The sequence below is a fragment of the Nerophis ophidion genome, linkage group LG01 (assembly GCF_033978795.1).
Source record: "Nerophis ophidion isolate RoL-2023_Sa linkage group LG01, RoL_Noph_v1.0, whole genome shotgun sequence".
Taxonomy (NCBI): domain Eukaryota; kingdom Metazoa; phylum Chordata; class Actinopteri; order Syngnathiformes; family Syngnathidae; genus Nerophis; species Nerophis ophidion.
In genome coordinates, this window is record NC_084611.1 from 24723613 (window position 1) to 24748232 (window position 24620).

Consider the following 24620-nt stretch of genomic DNA (forward strand, 5'->3'; position numbering starts at 1 on the left):
ATATATATATACATGTAAATATATATGTATATACATATATATATGTATATACATATACACACACATATATATACATTTACATATAGATACATATACACATATATATATATACATACATATATACATATATATTATATATACATACATATATATATATACACATTTATTTATACATATATATATACATATATGTATACACATATATACACATTTATTTATACATATATATATATACATGTAAATATATATGTATATACATATATATGTATATACATATACACACATATATATATATACATTTACATATAGATACATATACACATATATATATATATATATATATATACATACATATATATACACACAATATATATATATATATATATATATATATACAGTACAGGCCAAAAGTTTGGACACACCTTCTCATTCAATGCATTTTCTTTATTTTCATGACTATTTACATTGTAGATTGTCACTGAATGCATCAAAACTATGAATGAACACATGTGGACTTATGTACTTAACACAAAAGGTGAAATCATTAAAAACATGTTTTATATTCAAGTTTCTTCAAAATACCCACCCTTTGCTCTGATTACTGCTTTGCACTCTCTTGGCATTTTCTCGATGAGCTTCAAGAGTTAGTCACCTGAAACGGTTTTCCCTTCACAGGTGTGCTTGAAGCTCATTAAGAGAATGCCAAGAGTGGCTATTTTGAAGATGTTAGAATATAAAACATTTTTTTCTGTTATTTCACCTTTTTTGTTAAGTACATAACTCCATGTTTTCATTCATAAGTTGTGATGCCTTCAGTGACAATCTACAATGTAAATAGTCATGAAAATAAAGAAAACCCATTGAATGAGGAGAAGGTCTGGTAATACTAATACAGGGTGATTCTAAAACAATACGCCAAAACTATCTCGATATTTTAAAAGTTTAAAACAGTAGAAAACCTAGCCTCAGCACATGTGTTTTACAAAACTTTGAATATTTTTTTCACGCTTTACGAGTTTTTACCAGATATACCAAATTCTGTTATAAAAGCACGCTGCACCGTGACCATGAAATTAGTTTCTGGAAACTTAAGCTCACACAACAAATTCTGTTGAGGAGTCGCTATTTTGAGGGTAACTAAACAAGCGGTCTTCCTGCAATTGAATGGCGCCGAAAGGATTACATGACCACAACGGTGAGTTCGTAACACAATAAAACTCCTGTATCAAATAACCGTTGATTCAGTCTATTACAATGTTTTAGAACTGAATAAATACGTGATGATTTTGGCGTATTCTTTTTGAATCACCCTGTATATAACATGTATATAATACATTTATATATTAAAAAAAAAACAATTTCACCTAAATGTGTGAATGAAAATGATCATCCAAAATCAATATTGTTCTTGCCAGTGTATGAGATCTAATCCTACAACTGTACTACTCTCAACCTATTTCTAAGTTATTCCTTAATTAATAAGTTATTTAATAAATTCACCTATTCTTCACTTATCCTCATTAGGGTCATGGGCAAGCCTATCCCAGTTGATTTTGTGTTCAAGACATTAACTTTTTATATTAAATTAAAGGGCTAATATCTTCATATGATCTTTGATCTCAACTATCCTGTTCTTGTAAGGAAAAGGATCCAAAATTATTAAAGGTTCTTGTTTTGGCAAAGCGGGACATACATCGTTTATGACATATATATACGTAAGAAATAACTTTAGCTTTGTTTTTTTGTGTTTTTCATCATATAAAAATAAAATTCTTTTTTGTTTTAGGGGAATAATCCTTATGCTGAGTTGACTTGTCCAGACTGGCTTTGAAATGAATAGTGTTCTTGTCTTTAAAAAGAGACTTAACATGTAGCCTAATTCAATTGATCTTTGACCTCATCTATCCTGTCTAAAAAGTCACTGACACTGTTTATGGTAATTTCAACTTAGTTTTTCCCCCCATTCAAAATAAATAGCATACTTATTTGTAGTAAGTAAATAATCTTACTACTGGTACTAGATATTTAACCTATAACATTTTGAGAACAATCCCATAGAGGGCGCCACAAATTGCCAATTAAAGACAGGTTGAATATTGTGACTTACCTTTAACAATAAACCAATATGGCTTTTTTTATCATTTTAAATCAGTAAGAATCTTAATATCTCAATACAACTCAAAACTAATAGGGTTCTTGTCACTTTGTGAGGACTACATCAGAAGGTCCTCCCTCATTTCACTGTGCCAGGAAGCCTTTTTTTTTTCTCTCTCTAAATGCTCCGAATTCAAAGCCTTGATTTATCTCCAGTTGGTCGCCAGCCTTCAAAGATAAGATTGATGCTCGGCTCCTTCGCCGCCGCCCAAACAAGCCTCCTGCTTGCAGGTGTATCTGAAGGGTCTCTGAGGGGACCTGTGGCGGAATGAGAGAGAGAGCAAAGGCATTAGCGCCACAGGTTGATGTGACACATGCAGGAGACACTTGACCCAGAGCTAACAACAATTTGCACAGAGGAAAATAAAAGTATGCACGCACACGCACACGCGCACACACACATTCTTGTATTTGTTACCTTCTTGACACCTCCGAATAATGTCTCCCTCTTTAGGACCACCCTTTCTAAAAATGTAAAGATTTGTACATACAACATGGATAATATACGCATACTATGCAAATATAAAAAAGCTTGTTGTGAAAAATGAGTTGCAATTTTACAGGAAAAAGGTCACAATTTCACAAGAAAAACTTATAATTTTGGCACTATTAGAATAAAGGTGGTAATTTTACTCAACGCAAGTCAAACTTTTAAAAGAAAAACTGAACATTTGTGCAATATTATGATAAAAGTTGGATTTTTACTCAATAACAGTCGCAACTTTACAAGAAAAAGCTCACATTTTTGGCAATTTTATGAAGAGTCGTAATTTTACTTGACAAAAGTCACAATATTATAAGAAAAGTTAAACATGTTTGGCAATTTTATGAAGAGTCGTAATTTTACTTGACAAAAGTCACAATATTATAAGAAAAGTTAAACATGTTGGCAATATAATAATAATTGGAATTTTACTTGGCAACATTATGACAAAAGTCATAATTTTACTCAACAAATGTCACTATTTTACAGGCACAACAAAAACATTGGCAATATTGTGATAAAAGTCAGAATGTAATATGACAAATGTCGCCATTTTGCATTAAAAGTCATAATTTTACATAAAAAAAGTAATACATTTACAAGAACATTTTGCAATATTACAGAAACAGAAAGAATATGAGAAATTGTTCCCAATTTTATAAGAAAAAAAGTCGACACATTGTGAAAAAATAATACTTTTAGTTAATTTTTTTGTTGTTGAATTTTCTCTTTGTAATTGTTTTTTAATCTTCATTATTTACTTCAAGTTATTACAGGATGTCTCTACATACTTCTTATTACTTTTTTTTAAAAATGAATTTTGGCCAAACACTTGTTATTTCATAAGTTGGTCAGAGGGGGAGCACTTCAAATGTTTACACACACTTGGTATTTAATTTGTTGACCAGAGGGGGAGCACTTTTAAAACCGACACACCGTCAATTTGAAAAATCTCTCCTTTTTGCGACCACTCTAATTTTGATAGATTTCACCACTAGGAGTGCAAATGAGACATTCTCTATTAGATGCAATGGTTTTCCGTATTGGGACCATGATTTATGTCCTAACATGTTCACCGGTCCTCATATGGACGGCACTTTTCCTTGTTGGTGTATCAGGAAGGGTAGAAATACAAGAACACACACAAGCACACTGCAATGAGACGTCAGGTGAATTCCCGATAATTCAGGCTTGTCCAAGTCATTTTAGCACTGGGGCCGCATGGAGGAAAATCTATTCCCAAGTGGGCCGGAATGGTAAAATCATGGCATGATAAATTAAAAATAAAGACAACTTCAGTGTGAATGTTGTCTGTCTATCTGTGTTGGCCCTGGGATGAGATGGCGACTTGTCCAGGGTGTACACCGCCTTCTGCCTGATTGTAGCTGAGATAGGCACCAGCGCCCCCTGCAGCCCCAGAGGAAATAAGCGGTAGAAAATGGATGGATGGATGGACAACTTCAGGTTGTTTTCTTTGTTTAACTTTGGCCAAAAATAGAACAAGCACATTCTGAAAACGGACAAATAACAAATGATTCTCTGGACTTCAAATTTGTTGACAATTCTGAGGGAATTAGTGCAGTTTCAAAAACACAATGAGCTTAAACTTTGTCTCAAAGTCAGGATTAAACTTTAAGTCACAGTCTTTCTGAGTGGGGCGGACTATGGCTTTATCTTTAAAATGATAATACCCATGGTTAACACCTGGCTTCATATCATTTGACAAAGTTGTAAAATGTAAGCAGGTTGGATATAATTATTGAACATGATTAAAATCAAGAGTAAGATTACTATTTTAGTGTCAATATTTGAGTGGGCCCTGGGCCCATCTGGAGTGGAAAAGTTGAGCCCTGAGGTCAAAAAGGTTAAGAATCCGTGGATTATCTAATAAGCAGAAGCAAAGGGATAATGCTGGTAGATGTGAAGTATAAGCTATGGCCAACACAGTTACTTTGTTCACTTTGATGATTCCCTCATAAAATTTTCTTTTTCAATCACTCTGCCAAAAAAAAAAATAATGAAAATGAAATCAAAGCAAATGATGATTGCATGCAGGCTGTACAGGGAATGCATAAACTAGGAAGAGACACAAGAGCTAATTAATATTCGGTGGTGATGTGCGCATAGCTCACACTTGACACCTTTATTGAGTCTTATTGCACACTTTTATAGCCTGGCACTGCACTTGCCAACTTGGAAAACGGCGAGGAAACAAAGAGGCGCTACGAGTGTGTGAGCGGCGATTTGGCGCTTTTTAAAGACACACGCCACAAATCAAATGCGTAGCTCAACAGACAGAAGTGACACATTTACAAGCATGCGCAAGCAAGAACCTTATTGATTTTAAAGGACGTCTGCACCAAGAGGTTAAAGGGTAGATAGGGTGGGTTTCTAGTCACTGGTTCAATCCTTGGCCAAACCACAGCAAGAACATTTTCAATTTCAAGAGTCAATATGGCAGGGAGCAGAGGTCAACATTCAGAGGAGTAATAGAAATGTTTAGCTTCATCAATTGAAAATATTTTTTAATTGATTTTGAATGACATAAAACAACACTCAAGTTTATGAAATATCTCTTCAAGAAGAAAATGACCCCTGTGGAGCCTATCAACATCCAGGGCCGGGAGGTGGCACTAGTGGGGCAGTACAAGTACTTGGGAGTCCACTTGAACAGCAGACTGGACTGGAAGGATAACAACAAAGCTGTTTACAAGAAGGGCATGAGCAGGCCCTTTTTCCTGAGGAAGCTTAGGTCTGCAGCAAGCCGTTGGAGATATTTTTTCTGTGTTGTGGCCAGTGCCCTGTACTAGATATGCGCGGATAGGCAATTATATCATCCGCAACCGCATCACCAAAGTCGTCATCCATCCGCCGTCCACCCGAACCAGCATTTTATCAAAACCGCAACCGCCCGCCCGCTGAAATTCATCAGAGGTCGGCCACCTTTACCACACACAGAGCTATTTAAACCCGTTTCATAGAGTAATTAAGACAATGGGAGCCACTAACGTTCTCGCGTAAATATCCATTGGCGTTCATCGTAATGACAGGAATATGGGTGTGCTGTGAAGCCATTGCCTTTGACACCTTCAACAACATGTAAAAAAACGATTGCTAGTCCGGCAACATGTTGTGTGCAGCTTCCGCAATCACACGTAAAAGATTGAAAGGCATACTGGGTGATACAGAGTACACTGATGGTTGTGATATGAACAATTTTAACACTCTTACTAATATGCGCCACGCTGTGAAGCCACACCAAACAAGATTGACAAACACATTTCGGGAGAACATCCTCCCAGTAACACAACATAAACGCAACACAACAAATACCCAGAATCCTTTGACAATCCTTTGACCCCATGACAATTCCTGAATATATTTTACACCCCCGCGCCCCCAACCCTGCCCACCTTACCGACGCACGGGGTGGGGGGGTTTGCTGCTAGCGGGGTGTATAAAATAGTCAGGAAGGGTCATGGATGCAAAGGATTCTGGGTATTTGTTGTGTTGCGTTTATGTTGTGTTACTGTGAGGATGTCCTCCCGAAATGTGTTTGTCGATCTTGTTTGGTGTGGCTTCACAGCGTGGCGCATATTACTAAGTGTTAAAATTGTTTATATCACAACCATTAGTGTACTCTCTGTCACCCAGTATGCCTTGCAGTCGTGTGCGTGTTGCTGCGGAAGCCACACATCATGTTGCTGACATGCAGATCGTACATGTTGTGGTAGGTGACAAAGCCAATGGCTTCATAGGCCGCCCTAAAACTTATTATCTGGGTGACTGCCGGCAGTCATTCTAGAGAATATTAGCGTCTCCTATTGTCGTCGGATACCGATCCCAGAACCATGTAAATCAAATATTTCCGGATGATTTTTCGCCCGAATCTATTTAAAATAAATGTTTTCGTCATGTCACCCGCCCGACCCGCGGTTTATCCGCGGACTGCGCGGATGAGACCGCAAACCGTGCATCTCTACCCTGTACTCTGCAGTGGTTTGTTGGGGGAGCAGCACCAGCAAAAGGGACTTAGACCGAATTGACAAACTGATCCGGAAAGCCGGCCAAACGATTGGCACGCAGTTGGAGGCGTTTGTGTCAGTGAGGGACAGGAGGACACTGGACAAACTGCTGGCCATCATGGACAATCCTGCCCACCCATTCCACCAGATAATTGAGGGACAGCGGAGCTCATACTCCAACAGGCTCCTTCAGCTTTGTTCCCACAGTGTTCGATTCAAGAACTCCTTCATTCCGCACTCCATCCAGCTGTATAATCACTCACCATATCTGTCTATTATCTGACCGCTTCTATGTCAGCTACCTCTCTTTATTTATGTGTATTTTCTACTGGATCTACTCTCTATTTTATGGTGCCCTTATTTTTTTGCTGCAGCTGTTACAGCCACTCTAATATTGTACATTGGGATTATATTGGGATTTGTTATATATTGTATACAAACGTTTGTTTATTATATAAACATATAATATCCATCCATCCATTTTCTGCCGCTTGTCCCTTTCGGGGTCGCGAGTAGGCGCTGGAGCATATCTCAGCTGCATTCGGGCGGAAGGCGTCGTACACCCTGGACAAGTCGCCACCTCAACACAGGGCCAACACAGATAGACAGACAACATTCACACTCACATTCACACACTAAGGCCAATTTAGTGTTGCCAATAAACCTATCCCCAGGTGCATGTCTTTGGAGGTGGGAGGAAGGCAAAGTACCCGTAGGGAACCCACGCAGTCACAGGGAGAACATGCAAATTCCACACTTAAAGATCCCGAGCCCGGGATTGAACTCAGGACCTTGGTATTGTAAAGCACATGCACTAACCCCTGTACCACCATTCTGTAATACTATAATATATCAATACATATTATATACTGCATATATAATATGTAAATATCACATACCGTATTTTTCAGACTATAGGACGAAGTTTTATTCATAGTTTGGCCAGGGGTGCGACTTATATTCAGGAGCGACTTATGTGTGAAATTATTAACACATTACCGTAAAATATCAAATAATATTATTAAGTTCATTCACGTAAGAGACTAGACGTACAAGATTTCATGGGATTTAGCAATTAGGAGTGACAGATTGTCTGGTAAATGTATAGCATGTTCTATATATTATAGTTATTTGAATGACTCTTACCATAATATGTTATGTTAACATCATACTTGCCAACCTTGATATCTCCGATTTCGGGAGGTGGAGGGGCGTGGTTAAGAGGGGAGGAGTAAAATTCACCAACTCGAGTATTTCATATATATATATATATATATATATATATATATATATATATATATATATATATATATATATGTATGTATGAAATACTTGACTTTCAGTGAATATATATATATACATATATATATATATATATACACATATATATATACATACACATATATATATACATATATATACATATATATATATATATATATATATATATATATATATATATATATATATATATATATATATATATATATATATATATATATATATATATATATATATATGTATATACCGCCCCTATATATATATAAAATGCCACAATTTCAGATGGCCGTTTTGAGTATTCAGCTCCGAATGTCTTCGGCAATTTCTGTAAATTTGGGGTTGAAAGAAGTCACAAGGGGGATGCCGCTCCACTTTGCTCATATCAGCAGATCAGCCATACTTGAAATACGCATACATGGGAATGAGATGTGCTGTCTATCATTTGCAATCCCTATGTAAGACAAAAACATATGTGTTTTTCTTTTTTATGCATTTGAAATCGTAAATAAATAAAATAAAAAGAGTCCACTAACAATTGAGTCAACGGGGGCTCCTCTATTCCGCCCACAAAGCCCTCTAAACAACCATCCAAAAACCACCAAAAATTATCCTTTTACATATTGTGACCTGAACATTAACCAAATATTAGCAATATTATTATTATAAGCGCTACTTTTTAGTCTGCCCCCTATCTTATATTGTGAGCCAGACGGTGTCCTGCTACTGCTGCTGTGCAGATTGCGTCTCAGATGGTCAAGATTATTTTATATTATAAATCATACCCCTTACCTGGATAATAGTAAGGAATTATCCATGTATTAGGAAATTGTTCATCTGTGACATTCAATTTATAGATGAAGATGGAGGGAACGACACGACCCATCATGTGCAGTATGGTTAATCCTTCATCTAAATGGGTAAAAAAAGAACATCCTATCAATCGACAACCCAGTGACAGCAGAGATTGTACAGTAAGTGTGTAGTTTGCATTTATTTATAGCACATAGCAATACTGCTGATGCTTAGTGTTTCCCTAGAGCTGGATCTGTTTAGCACACAACTTCTAAAACCTGTAGATCATCCTCCTTATATTTAGGCTAAAAAATATAAGGTTCAAGATAATTATTTGTCCCAGAGTAATCGTTGTTGGCCCCCATGAAGTTTGCAAGAATGGCATCGTTGTTGTAGGGAAGGGAACGGTGGTGCCCCTGGGTACGTCAGGGATCACTTGACTGGCTCAAAATGTCAATGACATGTATACTACTTTGATCATATTTATTTACTTGCAAACTTTTTAAGTCTTGTGGTGTTATAAGTCAGATATGTATGATAATACCTTTAATATAGAGGCAACTATTTATGACGCCATTTTTTTTACAACTTACATATGTACTGTATTTTTCGGATTATAAATCGCTGCGGAGTATACGTCACACGGGCCAAAAATGCATAATAAAGAAGGAAAAAAACATATTTATGTCGCACTGGAGTATAAGTCGCATTTTTAGGGGAAATTTATTTGATAAAATCCAACATCAAGAATAGACATTTGAAAGGCAATTTAAAATAAATAAAGAATAGTGAACAACAAGCTTAATAAGTGTACGTTATATGACGCATAAATAACCAACTGAGAAGGTGCCTGGTATTTTAAAGTAACATATCATGGTTAGAGTCATTCAAATAACTATAACATATAGAACATGCTATACGTTTACCAAACAATCTGTCACTCCTAATCGATAAATCCGATGAAATCTTCTTCCTCGATGTCGCTTCTAAACAACTCTGCAAACTCTAAAGGTATGCGCCGCTTCCTCTTGTTGTTTTCTGCTGCATATTTCACTACGTCCAGCTTGTAATTTGCAGTACATGATTTCCTTTTCGGTCCAATTTTTGTTCAGCCCTTCTCAGTTTTTATAAGTTACCACCAACGATGAAATGATCTATTTTAATAGCTACGGCAGTAGCATATAGCATATAGCAGTTAGCATTTCATGACCCACAATGCACTTCTGCCATGACCCTCCGCCGCCGAATTCTTATTGGTTGACGTGTATGTGACGACTGCTGACCTTTTCTTGGTCTCTTCCGCGAATGAGATAAATAATATTATTTGATATTTTACGGTTATGTGTAAATAAATTCACACATAAGTCGCTCCGGAGTATATGTCGCACCCCCGGCCAAACTATGAAAAAAACTGTGACTTATAGTCCGAAAAATACGGTAAATGACATAAACAAATCTTCAAACTTTACAAACTTTATTTTATGCATGTTTAAAATCAACTAAAACTGAACTGTAAAGCCCAGTGCTTGTAGCCTCTGCAGGTAGCTAAGGTTAAAGATCAGATCAGTACGTGTTTCCTGTCACCTTTCTGCATGTTTCAGTCGCCGACAAATATTTTGAAATTGTACTGGACTGTTTCTTGATGTAAGGCCAGGATCCTATTGATTTTGGCTAATAATACACATGGCGGCAGTGGTCAAAAGTCCAGTGTCTGTCCACGCTCGATCAGTTTCTAAGCATTATTGGTGTGCCTGGGCCGCATGGCTGCCAGAACACAGCGTGGCTTCTAGTTAATTATGGAAGCAGCAGGTGCAATCATTTGCCCAATTAGCTTTTACGCTTCATCGCGTCGCCGCTCAAAGTGAATACACACAACGAGCCAGGACGTCATTTATCAGCGGAAAGCATAATGAGCGAGGGTGGATGCCATTTGTAATTTAAAGCCATCGAGCGGAGGACGCAGACGCCACAGCCTCTCTCCCAAAGACAAATAAGTGCAAAGAGCTGTTTGATTAAAGACACCACTTGAAAGGCAACCAAAGGTTGTTTTGTTGTGCTGCTGAATGTCACATGTCTTATTTAATAATACGGTAATAATGATAAAAACAACAGCGCTTGAAGCCCACATGCCGTGTATGGAGCACACACACACACACACACACACACACACACACACACACACACACCCACACACACACACACACACACACACACACACACACACACACACACACACACACACACACACACACACACACACACACACACACACACAACACACAGTCAAGCAAGATTGTTATGCATACAGCTGCTGGTGAGTGGGAGTTGTGCATCATCTGAGGGGATGATAAGAAAGACATGAGATAAAAAGAGAGAGAGGTGGGCTACGGAGCACAGTTGTGAGCTGCTGTAGGGAATAGGTCAAACACAACTGAGTCAATCCTGAGTCATGATGGAGGCGGTGAAGATCCACCTCCTCCCTGCCCATTACAGCCCCATCCAAATATCATACATTATCCGGGTGAAAGCCAACAACAACAAGAAAACCCGGCAAAAATGGAGCTAAATGTTTTGATATGTTCAAACGGAATGTTTCATATTCATTTATCCATCGCTGTCAAAAGTGTGATTGGGATCAGACCCTGGATGAAAGAGTTTAATTAAGTTGAATTAAACTGAACAGTTGAACATTGCAGCTTCTGACCCTGCATGCAACATAGAACATTTTTGTTCAACACAGAAAATATTTTACAGATGAGTTTTTACAGTAAAACCCACTGTTTTATAAGACATAATGACAGAAAGAAATGTTCACCGCTCTATAGCGGACTGAATGGTTCTGTGGTTCCCATGGCCACTTGTTGCTAGGCAGAATACATAGGGCTTCATCATAACTGCCTTGTGAAAAAACCCAATAGTCGTTTTTTAACCACCGTTGTTTGCAAGGCAAAGATTTTATACAACGACAGTTTTTTTGATGGGGGTTTAAAAGACAAAAACGTGAGAAAAAATTAATAATATAACTGATCGCGAGTCAAGAATCCAATCAATTTATGAATGTAAGAGCAGTTCTGGTCAGTCTAATGCAGGGATAGGGAACCTATGGCTCTAGAGCATGATGCGGCTGTTTTGGTGACTGCATCTGGCTCTTAGATAAATCTTAGCTGACATTGCTTAACACAATAAGTAATTAATAATTCCGCTGGTAATCACAGTGTTAAAAATAACGTTCAAATTTAAAAAAATTCTCATGCATTTTAATCCAACTATTTGTTTTCTAATCAAGATGTCCCATTAATGGTAAGAAGTATTATATCTATTATTGGTTAACTTTAGAATAACAATGTTATAAAAAAGAATAAAAGACTTATTGTACTCTAAAAATGTTGGTCTTACTTAAAAAAAAAGCACGCATTTAGTTGTCCATCCATCCATTTTCTACCGCTTATTCTCTTTTGGGGTTGCGGGGGGCACCAGCGCCTATCTCAGCTACAATCGGGCGGAAGGCGGGGTACACCCTGAACAAGTCGCGACCTCATCACAGGGCCAACACAGATCAACAGACAACATTCACACTCACATTCACACACTAGGGCCAATTTAGTGATGCCAATCAACCTATCCCCAGGTGCATGTCTTTGGAAGTGGGAGGAAGCCAGAGTACCCGGAGGGAACCCACGCATTCACGGGGAGAACATGCAAACTCCACACAGAAAGATCCCGAGCCTGGGATTGAACCCAGGACTGCAGGACCTTCGTATTGTGAGGCAGACGCACTAACCCCTCTTCCACCGTGAAGCCGCATTTAGTTGTATTCAGTGTTAAAAAAATATTATATGGCTCTCACGGAAATACATTTTGAAATATCTGGCTTACATGGCTCTCTCAGCCAAAAAGGTTCCCGACTCCTGGTCTAATGGAATGGCATTATGAAAACTAGATAATTCCCGCGGAAAATTTGATGGGCCAGCTATGTGTGCCTTGGACCTCTGGCCGGGGGTCGCGGGGTCACAATTTGTGAGTTTTAGGTGTAATTGTACAACAAGAGGTACAGAGCAAGCCTAAAATGTTAGCATGCACATATTAAAATGCTAACACATATACATATATACACACACACACAAACATGCACATATATACAGTATATATGTACATATATATATATATATATATATATATATATATATATATATATATATATATATATATATACACACACACACAATTGAATTGAATTGAAATATTTATTTCAAACCTGCACAGTACAAATAAACACAGTTTTTGTTTTTCTTTTACATTTTGGCAGAGATATTTATGCAAGGCTTGAATAATTCCAATGTTGTCTTTGATAAAAGTCAACAAATATATATTGGAGAATAATTCCAATGTTGTCTTTGATAAAAGTCAACAAATATATATTGGAGAATAATTCCAATGTTGTCTTTGATAAAAGTCAACAAATATATATTGGAGAATAATTCCAATGTTGTCTTTGATAAAAGTCAAACAAATATATATTGGAGAATAATTCCAATGTTGTCTTTGATAAAAGTCAACAAATATATATTGGAGAATAATTCCAATGTTGTCTTTGATAAAAGTCAACAAATATATATTGGAGAATAATTCCAATGTTGTCTTTGATAAAAGTCAAACAAATATATATTGGAGAATAATTCCAATGTTGTCTTTGATAAAAGTCAAACAAATATATATTGGAGAATAATTCCAATGTTGTCTTTGATAAAAGTCAACAAATATATATTGGAGAATAATTCCAATGTTGTCTTTGATAAAAGTCAACAAATATATATTGGAGAATAATTCCAATGTTGTCTTTGATAAAAGTCAACAAATATATATTGGAGAATAATTCCAATGTTGTCTTTGATAAAAGTCAACAAATATATATTGGAGAATAATTCCAATGTTGTCTTTGATAAAAGTCAACAAATATATATTGGAGAATAATTCCAATGTTGTCTTTGATAAAAGTCAAACAAATATATATTGGAGAATAATTCCAATGTTGTCTTTGATAAAAGTCAAACAAATATATATTGGAGAATAATTCCAATGTTGTCTTTGATAAAAGTCAACAAATATATATTGGAGAATAATTCCAATGTTGTCTTTGATAAAAGTCAACAAATATATATTGGAGAATAATTCCAATGTTGTCTTTGATAAAAGTCAACAAATATATATTGGAGAATAATTCCAATGTTGTCTTTGATAAAAGTCAACAAATATATATTGGAGAATAATTCCAATGTTGTCTTTGATAAAAGTCAAACAAATATATATTGGAGAATAATTCCAATGTTGTCTTTGATAAAAGTCAAACAAATATATATTGGAGAATAATTCCAATGTTGTCTTTGATAAAAGTCAACAAATATATATTGGAGAATAATTCCAATGTTGTCTTTGATAAAAGTCAACAAATATATATTGGAGAATAATTCCAATGTTGTCTTTGATAAAAGTCAAACAAATATATATTGGAGAATAATTCCATTGTTGTCTTTGATAAAAGTCAACAAATATATATTGGAGAATAATTCCAATGTTGTCTTTGATAAAAGTCAAACAAATATATATTGGAGAATAATTCCAATGTTGTCTTTGATAAAAGTCAACAAATATATATTGGAGAATAATTCCAATGTTGTCTTTGATAAAAGTCAACAAATATATATTGGAGAATAATTCCAATGTTGTCTTTGATAAAAGTCAAACAAATATATATTGGAGAATAATTCCAATGTTGTCTTTGATAAAAGTCAAACAAATATATATTGGAGAATAATTCCAATGTTGTCTTTGATAAAAGTCAAACAAATATATATTGGAGAATAATTCCAATGTTGTCTTTGATAAAAGTCAAACAAATATATATTGGAGAATAATTCCAATGTTGTCTTTGATAAAAGTCAACAAATATATATTGGAGAATAATTCCAATGTTGTCTTTGATAAAAGTCAACAAATATATATTGGAGAATAATTCCAATGTTGTCTTTGATAAAAGTCAACAAATATATATTGGAGAATAATTCCAATGCTGTCTTTGATAAAAGGTCCCTGGAGAGAAGACCCCTGATGCTTCTTTGAGATGGCACAGTTTATTTTCTACTTATTCTCCTGCAAAGTGTAAGCTTGTGCATTTCTGAAATTTGATATTTTTGGTCAATAAAAAAAAGAAAACATTTCCCTACGCATGTATTTTTATTAGCCCTTTTAATTCTTCTTGACTAGATTTTTGAAAAGTAAAAGTTAAAAGTAATCAACTTTGTTTTAAACAGTTTTTACAAAAAAAAAATGTTATGACACTGAAAAGTTTGCTGGTTGAGGTGAGAAGAAGATGAAATAATTAATTTTAGTTGTAAAAAATGCATGTATCTGTCCACACATTCCATGTATTTTTTACTCAGACTTAGAACAACTTTGGGGACAGTGTGGCAAAGTTGGGAGAGCGGGCGTGCCAGCAATCTGAGGGTTCCTGGTTCAATCCCCACTTTCTACCATCCTAGTCACGTCCGTTGTGCCCTTGGGCAAGACACTTCACCCTTGCTCCTGATGGGTCCTGGTGAGCGCCTTGCATGGCAGCTCCCGCCATCAGTGTGTGAATGTGTGTGTGAATGTGTGTGTGAATGTGGAAATACTGTCAAAGCGCTTTGGGCTCCTTAAAAAGGGTTAGAAAAAGCGATATACAAGTACAACCATTTGAAAAGGGGTTGGATGAAGCAGATGCTTATAATAGCCCAACCCCTCTCACTCATTCCACATTTAACATAAACAATATAATACAAGAACAATACTCTATAAACAAACAAAAAAAAAACTCCAGTACACTAACAATACTATGAGACAAGACAAGACGAGACAAAACACACGCACACACACACACACATGGGCCCAAACACTCTATGACCATACACATCTCTCCCAACACTCTGTGCTGAGGATATTACTCTCTTTCCTCCTCGTACTTCTTCAGTACTTCTTTTTTAAACAGTGTTTTAAATGGAATCATCTTAGAACACATTTTTAACTTGTCCCCTAAGTTGTTCCACAGACTGACTCCACGCACTGAAATGCACATTGATTTTAAAGTGGTTCTAAATTTAGGTAAATATAATTTGTTGTTTTCTCTTAAACTGTAACTATGGTGATCATCTCTATCATGGAATAGGTTCTGTATATTCAACGGTAGACATTTTTGAATGCCCTAAACATAATTTGAGCAGTTTTAAAGTTAATAACATTGTTCAGTTTAAGTTGCTTTAAGTCCATAATAGTGGATTTGAATGATGTCTATAGTGAACATTGGAAACAATCCTGATGGCCTTTTTCTGCAGAGTGACTAAAGGCTGTAGATGTGATTTATAACAATTTCCCCAGACTTCAACACAATAGTTTAAATATGACATGATAAATGAATGAAACAATAACAGCAGAGCATTGGTGTTCAATAAATGACATGATCTCCTCATCATTCCAACACATTTAGCAACTTTTGTCCTCAGGTAACTAATATGAGGCTTCCATGAGATATTTGCATCGATTACCACTCCTAAGAAAGAATTTTGATGAACATATTCTATTGGTGTATCATCAATAACAATTCTGATCGGTATATTACTTTTGCAATTTCTAAAGAGCATTATTTTGGTCTTCTTTAAATTCAAAGACAATTTGTTTGTATAAAAACCAAGTTTTTAACTTGATCATCTCCTCAGTTACAGAAGACAGAAGTTGCTTCACGTCGTCACCTGCACATGTAATTGTTGTATCGTCAGCAAAGAGGATGAATTTCAGCAGTGTTGATACTTGACATATTTCGTTGATATATATTATAAACAGTGTGGGTCCCAGTATCGACCCCTGGGGGTCTCCACAGGTTATGTTCATGAGTGTAGATTGATGTTGGTCCAACTGATCAATCTGCTGTCTCTCATTTAAGTAGCTCTCCAGCCATTTCCCTGCCAATCCCCTTATGCCGTAGTTTTCCAGTTTATTTACTCAAATCTGGTGGTCAATCATCGAAAGCCTTTTGCAGTTCAATAAGAATTCCTATAACAAATTTGTTCTTCTCCATACCATAAGTGATGTTGTCTATTAAGTCAATTAGAGCTAATGAAGTTGACCTATTTTGTCGGAACCCATATTGACAATCAGATAATAATTTGTGCTTTTCAATGAAGCCACAAAGTCTATTATCAAAGAATTTTTCCAATATTTTTGATAACTGAGGCAGAAGGGAGACAGGCCGGTAATTTGTGAGGTGGTGTTTGTCTCCAGATTTGAAGATGGGGATGACTTTTGAGAGTTTCATTTGTGAAGGAAATTGTCCAAGTCAAAAAGATAAATTGCAGATGTGTGAATGGTTTGATGATTTCTTCCGCTACGTTCCGGACCGCCCTCATGTCGAGGTCATAGATGTCACGTGATGTTTTTTCCTTGCTTTTCTGAATAACCTCCAAGACATCCTTTTCAACAGTCGGAGTAAGGAACATTGAATAAGGATTTTTTTCAATATATTCCATGGGCTGTTCATCATCAATTGGGATTTTTTTTGCCAGCTTAGGCCCAATATTAACAAAAAACATATTGAAGCCGTCAGCAATCATCTTCTTGTCACTTGTGATTTGGTCGTTCTCAACAAAATTCTCCGGATAACAAGGACTGTTTGAACCATGCCCAATAATTGTATTTAATACCTTCCAAATTCCCTTTATATCATTTTTCTTTTGGATTAATAGTTTGGTGGTGTATTCTTTCCCGCTTGCTCTTAATATGCTGGTTAATTTATTTTAATATGTTTTGTAGTTTTGTTCAGTTTCTATGGTTTGATCCCTAAAAAAAGTCCTATATAAATAATTTTTCTTTTTGCAAGCGTTCGCAAGCCCTTTGGTTATCCATGGAGTTTTTCTGGAGTTAGTTATAGTGCATTTTTTGATGGGGCAGTGTGTATCATAAAGTGAGAAAAAAATGTCATGAAATAAATCATAAGCTGCATTTATATCTGACGTTTAAAAAACAGAATCCCAGTTTTGTCTCACTAAATCATTTTTGAGTGCTGTTAATGATCGTTCAGTTGTGGCTCTTCGATAATATTCACTATTTACAGGTTTGGATGTTTTGCAGTTATTATTGTACACCATGGACACCGGTAAATGATCACTGACGTCACTCACTAACAAGCCTCCAGTTACAGTCTGATCTACGATGTTACAGAATATGTAACATTGACAAGTGTGGTGCTGTGTGTTGTGAGTCTTGTGGGTCATGTAATCAGTGGGAATAAGCTCATGCAGAACATGGTGTCAATAAATTCTGCTGTGTGTTTGTGTTTATTAGGATTAAAAATGTTGATATTAAAGTCACTGCATACTATTTATTTTTTGTTCCTTTTAAATAATTTTTCCATCCATTCATTAAATATTTTCAAGTCGGATCCTGGTGTCCTATAAACGCAGCTTACAATAATGTTTCCTATTTGAAAATGATAATTCCACAGTGACGCATTCAAAGAGTTCCTCAACAGCTAAACAGATATCATTTACAATACTACAGTTGATATTTTTGTCCACATACAGAGCCACACCTCCTCTCTTAGTTTTACGGTTGGTGCAAAACATTTCATACCCATTTAATTCAAACTCATTGCATGTATTGTCATTCATCCATGTCTCTGAAATACCTATAATATTAAAATTAGATTTGAATTGACTCAAATAGTCCTGGATATCATCAAAATGAGAGTATAGACTCATGCTATTAAAATGTACTAGAGATATGTTATCATCTTGCATAAATGTTTGATCAAATGTGACATCAGTATAGTATAAACAATCATTGTTGGTGTTTTAAGGAGCATTTCTATTTGGATCCATTCCGCTCATAAATCTTTGTGATTTGTAGTTGATGTGGTCAGAAAAATGGATTGATTCCAAATGTTGGGAGTTGATCAAATCTTCATTCTCCTCTATTTCAGAGGAGAATTCACTATCAGAACTATGCATATTGAGTTATTTCAGGAACATGAAAAAAGGAAGAGGGTGTGTGATCATAGTCGGATAAATTATTCCTTTGTTCATGAAACATGAACAAGAGAAGTGGGCATATGGTCAAGGACTGTGGGCCACAGACACACATCACAAACATGCACACAACAACTGGACCATTCAACCAAACACATTAACAATAACTCATCCACACACACAGAAACATACACTCACACATTGCAGGCAATAAAATAAACATGGAAAAAGAAAAAAGCTCCCCCAGAGAGCTTTTAAATATCCGATCACAAAAGTAAAAAACTGAAGAAGTAATAATAACAAAAACATATATATATGTATATATATATATATATATATATATATATATATATATATATATATATATATATATATATATATACACACATATATATTATATATATATATATACACACACACACACACACAGCAGCTGGGTTGTGACCTTAAAAAGGCAGGTTTATATATATATATATATATATATATAATATATATATATATACATATAGTAGCTGGGTTGTGAAATTAAAAAGGCAGGATACAGAAACAGTATTTAATTCTCAAAAGTCCAAAAAGGGGATATTGCAGCTGCTGTTTCTTATGCCGTTTGTTTGTGGTGTGGGCGCCCGAGGCTGCTGGGTCCGGTGCAGGGGGTGGCTGATGTTGTAACTGGTGGTAGCGGGCACTCGTGGTGGTTGTCGGGGCTGACTGACCAGCTGGCTTCATACTTGTTTATTGTCGTGTTGATTGGATTGTCGGGTGTGGGCCTGGGGTGCCCTTGCGCCCTGCCGCGCCCGGTTTCGCACCGTTGTCTGGGCCGGGCTTGTGGGGGGTTGTACCTGGGTGGCGTGGGTATGCGGCCGGACCTGTGGGGCTTGGGGGTTCGGCTAGTTCTCAGTGGAGAGTGGATGCCTGGACTTCATTGCTGTCCCTCCGACATGTGTATGGATTTGTTGTCTTATAGATATTTGTGCGTGTGTATGTGTGTATGGATGGATGCAAATGTGTGTATGTACGTATATTGGTGTGCATGTATGGTTACAAGTATGTGTGTTCATAGATGTGTTTATGTATGTGCGTATGTGGGTATGCATACATATGTATGTATGTATGTGTATGCGTGTATATGTATGTATATATTTATGTATGTTAATATTTATGTTTTTATGTATGTATTCACGTGTATGGATGTGTGTATGTTTGTGCATATATAGGTGTATGTAAATGTGTGTATCTGTGTGTATGTATGTATGTATGTATGTGTAAGTGTATGTGTGTATATATGTATATATATGTATGTATGTATGTGTGTATGTGTATATATGAATGTGTGTATGCATGTGTATATGTATGTGTATATATGTATGTGTATATGTATGTATATATGTATATATCCATCATTCCATTTTCTACTGCTTATTCCCTTTTGGGAATAGCCATATGTATATATATATATGGCTATATAATATGTATGCCGGTATGTGTATGTATGAATATATACATACACACGCGTGTGTGTATGTATATATGCAGATGTATATAGTTGTATATGTATGTGTGTGTGTATGTATGTGTGTATGTATATATATGTATATATGTGTATGTATATTTCTGGGGATACGCTCTGGGCATGCTGGTCAATCGGGGTCGGCGCCTCAGGCTACTGCATCCGGGCTTCATGTCTGGGGCCCCTGGGTCCCGCCGTCCATCCCTTCCAGGTGTCCTTCTTGGTTGGGGCCGACTGGGTCTAGTCTCCTCATCCATTGTGGTAGCTTGGTGCTGCAGGGTATTCCGAATTGCTGCGAGTCGGCCAGCTGCTGGGGTAGTGAGGTTGTGTGTCAGCCTATCTGTGAGCTTATTTATTTATTTTTTTGTGTGTGTATATATGTATGCTGGGGTATGTGTGTAAATGTATGTATGTATGTATATATGTGTATGTGTGCATGTATGTATATATATATGTGTATGTATGTGTGTGTATATATATGTATGTGTGTGTGTATGTATGTGTATGTATGCATATGTATGTATGTGTGTGTGTATATATATGTATGTGTGTGTGTATGTATGTGTATGTATGCATATGTATGTATGTGTGTGTGTATATATATGTATGTGTGTGTGTATGTATGTGTATGTATGCATATATATGTATGTGTGTGTGTATATATATATATGTATGTATGTGTTTGTGTGTATGTATGTGTATGTGTGTAAGTATGTGTATATATACGTATATGTATGTATGTGTGTGTATTTATGTGTGTATATGTGTATGGATGTGTATGTATGTATGTGTATATATATGTATGTATATATGAATCAATCAATCAATGTTTACTTATATAGCCCTAAATCACTAGTGTCTCAAAGGGCTGCACAAACCACTACGACATCCTCGGTAGGCCCACATAAGGGCAAGGAAAACTCACACACGGTGGGATGTCGGTGACAATGATGACTATGAGAACCTTGGAGAGGAGGAACGCAATGGATGTCGAGCGGGTCTAACATGATACTGTGAAAGTTCAATCCATAATGGATCCAACACAGTCGCAAGAGTCCAGTCCAAAGCGGATCCAACACAGCAGCGAGAGTCCCGTTCACAGCGGAGCCAGCAGGAAAACATCCCAAGCGGAGGCGGATCAGCAGCGCAGAGATGTCCCCAGCCGATACACGGGCGAGCAGTACATGGCCACCGGATCGGACCGGACCCCCTCCACAAGGGAGAGTGGGACATAGGAGAAAAAGAAAAGAAACGGCAGATCAACTGGTCTAAAAAGGGAGTCTATTTAAAGGCTAGAGTATACAAATGAGTTTTAAGGTGAGACTTAAATGCTTCTACTGAGGTGGCATCTTGAACTTTTACCGGGAGGGCATTCCAGAGTACTGGAGCCCGAAATGAAAACGCTCTATAGCCCACAGACTTTTTTTTGGCTTTGGGAATCACTAATAAGCCGGAGTCCTTTGAACGCAGATTTCTTGCCGGGACATATGGTACAATACAATCTGCAAGATAGGATGGAGCTAGACCGTGTAGTATTTTATACGTAAGTAGTAAAACCTTAAAGTCACATCTTAAGTGCACAGGAAGCCAGTGCAGGTGAGCCAGTACAGGCGTAATGTGATCAAACTTTCTTGTTCTTGTCAAAAGTCTAGCAGCCGCATTTTGTACCAACTGTAATCTTTTAATGCTAGACATGGGGAGACCCGAAAATAATACGTTACAGTAATCGAGACGAGACGTAACAAACGCATGGATAATGATCTCAGCGTCTTTAGTGGACAGAATGGAGCGAATTTTTGCGATATTACGGAGATGAAAGAAGGCCGTTTTAGTAACGCTTTTAATGTGTGACTCAAAGGAGAGAGTTGGGTCGAAGATAATACCCAGATTCTTTACCGTGTCGCCTTGTTTAATTGTTTGGTTGTCAAATGTTAGAGTTGTATTATTAAATAGAGGTCGGTGTCTAGGAGGACCGATAATCAGCATTTCCGTTTTTTTGACGTTGAGTTGCAAAAAGTTAGCAGACATCCATTGTTTAATTTCATTAAGACACGCCTCCAGCTGACTACAATCCGGCGTGTTGGTCAGCTTTAGGGGCATGTAGAGTTGGGTGTCATCAGCATAACAGTGAAAGCTAATACCGTATTTGCGTATAATGTCACCTAGCGGCAGCATGTAGATGCTGAAGAGTGCAGGACCAAGGACCGAACCCTGGGGAACTCCACACGTTACCTTAACGTAGTCCGAGGTCACATTGTTATGGGAGACGCACTGCATCCTATCAGTAAGATAAGATTTAAACCAAGACAGGGCTAAGTCTGACATACCAATTCGTGTTTTGATACGTTCTAATAAAATATTATGATTGACGGTCTCGAAAGCAGCGCTAAGATCGAGGAGCAGCAACATAGATGACGCATCAGAATCCATCGTTAGCAATAGATCATTAGTCATTTTTGCGAGGGCTGTCTCCGTGGAGTGATTTGCCCTGAAACCGGATTGAAAGGTTTCACATAGATTGTTAGACGCTAAGTATTCATTTAACTGCTCCGGAACAATTTTTTCGAGGGTTTTTGAAATAAAGGCAAGGTGAGACACCGGTCGGTAGTTTACCATGAGGTCAGGATCGAGGTTAGGTCTTTTAAGAAGAGGATGAATAACCACTTTTTTGAATGCTAGGGGAACAGTGCCCGAGGAAAGTGATAAGTTTATAATATTTAGCACTGATGGACCTAATAATACAAAGAGCTCCTTGATCAGTTTCCCAGGAAGTGGGTCAAGTAAACATGTTTGTTTTATTCCATTTACACATAACAATTCCTCTAATGTTATTTCCTCAAAACGAGAGAAACAATTTTGGAGGGCAGTATCCGCCGTATATACAATCGTGTCAGTGTTAATAGAACCCAGTTGTAGCTGGGACGCATTGTCTTTAATATCCTTTCTAATGACTTCAATTTTCTTACTAAAGAATTGCATAAAGTCATCAGCTGAGTGGGTGGAGCTACTGGAAGGAGTCCCTTGTTGGGTTAGCGATGCTACCGTACTAAACAAAAATTTAGGATCGTTTTTATTACGGTGGATGAGATTTGAGTAATATTTAGCTTTAGCTAAGGTAAGCATGCGTTTATAAGTTATTAAACTATCATTCCATGCTTGATGGTGCACCTCAAGTTTAGTCGTACGCCATTTGCGTTCCAGCTTTCTACATAATCATTTCTGAGCTCTAGTTTCTTCTGTAAACCACGGGGTACGCTTTTTTGGAGCCTTTTTTAACTTTAGCGGTGCTATGTTATCAATGGTTTCGCGCAGGGCGTCGTTAAAGTTGTTAGTGAGGTTATCAATAGAGCCCACATACTTTGGGAATGGTGCCATTACCGAGGGCAGTAGGTCAGCAAGAGTTGTCGTTGTGGCCGTATTAATGTTGCGGCTGCTATAGCAGTTATTATTATTATTAGTTTGCCGAACATGTGTCTGAACCTCGAATTTTATAAGGTAATGATCGGACAATACTTTAGTATACGGGAGTATCGTAACTTTGGAAACGGTGATACCCCTGACAAGCACTAGGTCTATCGTATTACCGTTGCGATGCGTGGGTTCATTTATTATTTGTGTGAGACCACAGCTATCAATTATAGTCTGGAGCGCTATGTACGGTGGGTCCGATGGGGTATTCATATGGATATTAAAGTCCCCCATTATGATTATATTGTCGGCGTGTGTCACTAGATCAGCAACGAACTCATTGATAAAGTCCGAATAGGGCACTGGGAGGCAGTAGATAACAGCCAGGTGTAGAGGCAGCGGTGTGACAGACCTCATAGTAAGCACCTCAAACGATTTATATTTATTATTTACGTTAGGACTAAGGTTAAAGTTTTCGTTGTGTATTAGTGCGACCCCCCCACCCCTTTTAAGAGGACGGGCAATATGCGCATGTGTAAAGTTAGGAGGACATGCCTCATTCAGCGCAAAAAAGTTGTTTGGTTTAAGCCAGGTTTCGCTGAGACCGATGACGTTAAGATTGTTGTCTCTGATGATATCATTAACTAACAACATTTTGGGAGACAATGATCTTATGTTTAAAAAACCTATATTATAGGTAGTGGGCTGTTTTAGGGAATTTTTGATCAAATTATCCATAGTAGCAATATTAATAATGTTGTGTTTATTATGCCCAGTGCATTTAGTATAATTACGACCATATCTATGAATTGATACGACGGGAATTTTCCGATTATTTGTTTGTTGCTTTGATAAACTGCACGCGTCATAGTTAGCCACCTCAGTAGAACACATGTCCAACTGTGAAACACTCAAAGCAG

At 36.9% G+C, this 24620-nt stretch overlaps 1 protein-coding gene across 1 annotated transcript in view; it reads right to left on the minus strand.

The window, feature by feature from the left end:
* Positions 1–407: 407 nt before the first annotated feature.
* Positions 408–24620, minus strand: part of prr16 (proline rich 16) — a 72734-nt gene continuing 48521 nt past the window's right edge. The window contains exon 3 of the mRNA XM_061899523.1: positions 408–2412. The gene's annotated coding sequence lies outside the window, so the exon portion shown is untranslated. The remainder of the gene's footprint in view (positions 2413–24620) is intronic.